At 46.1% G+C, this 3,541-nt stretch overlaps 1 non-coding gene across 1 annotated transcript; it reads right to left on the reverse strand.

The window, feature by feature from the left end:
* Positions 1-2,998: 2,998 nt before the first annotated feature.
* On the reverse strand, positions 2,999-3,180 carry LOC139279219 (U2 spliceosomal RNA). Its single transcript, XR_011596431.1, has one exon. It is a non-coding gene; the product is annotated as a U2 spliceosomal RNA (small nuclear RNA).
* Between the last annotated feature and the right edge of the window lie 361 nt (positions 3,181-3,541).

Genomic DNA, 3,541 nt, shown 5'->3' on the forward strand with positions numbered 1-3,541 from the left:
CTTCGGGTTTAGATGCTCCCGGACCAGTGTGCACAAATCATCGTATGACTTCTCTGTGGGTTTCGCTGGAGCAAGCAGATTTTTCATGAGGCCATACATTGGTTCCCCACAAACGGTGAGGAGGATCGCCCTTCGTTTGGCAGTGTTCACTTCTCCTTCCAGCTCATTGGCCACGAAGTATTGGTCGAGTCGCTCCACGAAGGACTCCCAATCATTTCCCTCCAGAAATTTCTCTAGGATGCCCACGGTTCTCTGCATTGTTGCGTTGGGGTTTGTCCTCTGTATCTCCTCGCCAATTGTTATCTATTGAATAAAGAATCTGACCAGATACTGTGAGCTCAAAATAGTGTGTGACCATAGTCCTTTATTACAGGTCGCCAGAGTGCCTCTCCAGCCTGTGAGGCCTCCTTATGTACAGATGCTCCCAAAGGATTGAGGGATCCCTTGGGACTCCAGCGGATGAGCCCTCTGTTGGTTAAACATTGTATTTACAGGTTTACATATATAACAAGGAGGAAGATGAAAAGAATGATGGATTCTTGAGGATGCAGGAGGCGATGATGTAGGAGTGGGAAGAGAAGCAATTGCTGGAGATAACCTTGCTATGATATGTATACTGTATATGGTCCATGTCTCTGAGCCAACGTTAGCATCCTCAAACAGGCCAACATCCCCAGCATCGAAGCACTGACCACACTCGACCAGCTCTGTTGGGCGGGTCACATTGTTTGCATGCCTGACTCAAGACTCCCAAAGCAAGCGCTCTACTTGGAACTCTTACACTGCAAGCGGCCCAAGGTGGGCAGAGGAAACATTTCAAGGACACCCTCAAAGCCTCCTTGAAAAAATGCAACATCCCCACCGACACCTGGGAGTCCTTGGCCAAAGACCACCGTAGGTGGAGAAGGTGCATCCGGGAGGGCGCAGAGCATGCAGAAAACAGGCACAGGCAGCAGAAGTAGTTTGCGGCAAACCAGTCCCACCCACTCATTCTTTCAACCACTGTCTGACCCACCTGTGACAGAGACTGTGGTTCCTGTATTGGACTGTTCAGTCACCTAAGAACTCACTTTTAGAGTGGAAGCAAGTCTTCCTCGACTTCGAGGGACTGCCTATGATGATGATAATATGTAAGTGTGGAAACAAGTGAGGGTAGTCCTATGTTGCTGCACAACGAGGAGCAGTGTTAAAGGAGGATCATGTGATTGACTGTGTTAAAGGCTACAAAGAGGTCAAGGAAGGTGAATAGGGATAATGCACCACAGTCACAGAGAATGTCATTCATGACTTTTGTTAGGGCTGTTTCTGTTCTGTGGGAGGGACAGAAACCTGATTGGAGAGATTCAGAGAGGGAGTTATGGGAGAGATGAGCACAGATCTGTGAGGCGACAACACTTTCAACAACCATCGAGAGGACAGGGAGATTGGCGATGAGTCAGTAGTTCGCGAGGACACAGAGGAGAGAAAGCAACCGACTTCAGAAGTGCAGCTACCCACAAATAACCCCAGAACCCAAAGCCTCTTCAGAAAATCCTGAGATTTGTATAAGCAAGACATCATTCACAAAAGCTGTTTTCAACTTCATGTTCACTCACTATGTTATTCAAATTCGGACACAAACATTCATGCGCAAAAATTCCTCAGAGTGTCATCCTACCAGTTGCTGTAGGATCGCACCCACTGGTGCCCTGAAAAGCTGATCCCGCCAGAGTTTGTGGAGGGCATCGAATTATGACGTGTCAGGCAGGTGGGAATGCCACGACTCACACAGCCCTGGTGCCCATCTAACCCATGCAGCCAGTAACTCCAATGGAAGCTGAGTTTCCCCAAGTCCCCCTGACCATTAACATGTCTTTCTCGGCAACCTATGTAATGGGACGATCTGCTTTAAAAAAAAATGCATTTTGGGTGATTTCACTGGTGGGCCCCACATCTTCCCATCTGAAGGTTGGTATGCCTCATCTCATTGAGAATACCAGCCCCCAGATATAGAGTCCTCCTGACTGAGCCACTCGAACGGGAAACCCTGGTACTGGGAGTCCCCGCTCCCAGTTCCACCTCCTCTCATGATATTTGTTTTGCAAGGGGGAAGTGGAGGAGTTGCTGCTTACAAGGCAAATTGGAAACAAATATCGGAGACCCAACATAACCGGGAGACTGGAGGACCCAAAGGATTTTGATCTCTGATGTGAAACTATATTAAAAAGATTTACAAGAAACATAAAGGATCTACCGCACACCAATTATGTTTATTAAAATATATTTGTTAAATAAGGGAGTGTTTTAATTTCCATATTATTTGCCTTTCACATGTTCCAGATTTCACACTTTTCCGGAACTTTCCGCTATCATTTTAGTACACAAAAATATATCTCCAAGGTATTCTGGAAAATGCCACACCACTGACTGAGTTTGTCAGAATTAAAGGCTTAAAATTAATCATTCCATTACATGCTGTTTACTGTTCCAAAAGACTGCAAAGCTTTTGCGGACAAACCAAGAGCAGCTTAAAGCTTTCAACAACCAAGAAATAAATTGCTTCAGTGTCTGAATGTAAACCACCAAAGACAGAGATACATTTAAGAAACATAATAGGGAAACCCTCTGCAATTTTTCATGCCATTATCAACAGATTTGTTGCAATTAGAAGATAGCCCATGGGTACTGGTGTGATACAATATTTATATGACACAGAGGCTTGACCAGAAAATGCAAAAGAGATTAAGTCAGGAGTGTATTATGATACGTGGCTTGCTTATGCTATAAATATCATACCACAATTGAAAATATTGAGAAATGTCAGAGCATTCATTCTCAAAACTTTCATTGTATTTCAGAGGATATCTTGCCTCACTCAATAGTTCAGTGAGCTCATCTAGTGAGCAACTGTGTTTACTGAGCAAGAAGCTTTTTTTTTTGTTCATTCTTGTCAGATCAACTCCAGCGCCAAAGATCACTTTGCGCTACTACACTTGATCTTAACCAAAAGGCCGAGAGGGGAAGCTGCACCGTTCCTGGAAACACTGCAATACCAGGTCGGTGCGTGGAGTGGACGGAGCAAGCCCCTGTTCCATCTCCCTGTTCCAAAAAACAATTTAATATTTGGTCCCCAGATAGGGGATATTAAACTGATAAGAACAGATACTACACTTGATCTTAGCCAAAAGGCCGAGAAGGAAAAACCACCTTGTTGATCATGGTTACTCCCCTGCCAGGTAAGTTTACTAAGCAAGAAGCTCCCAAGCTCAATTCCTATTCTGTGCCAAATTAACTGACCTCAGCTGGGGCAGTGGTAGTGGTATAACAACTGGCTCAATGTCTCTCTGTTAGGCAGGCACCTAGGGCCCAAGTTTCGGATCCCCGGTAGAACGGCGCACCTCGGAGAGGCCCACCTAATTTCTAGAACTGAAAAAGGGCCAAAAACTTACCTCGCGATTCTCCGATATCCGTAGGCCCGTTTGCAGCTCAGCGCGGCGCAGCAGGAGCTGCGGGGGGCGGAGCAAACGCGTTCTGACCAAGCACTGCCGGCTGGGGGGCGGGG

This window comes from Pristiophorus japonicus, chromosome 13 (genome assembly GCF_044704955.1).
Source record: "Pristiophorus japonicus isolate sPriJap1 chromosome 13, sPriJap1.hap1, whole genome shotgun sequence".
NCBI lineage: Eukaryota > Metazoa > Chordata > Chondrichthyes > Pristiophoridae > Pristiophorus > Pristiophorus japonicus.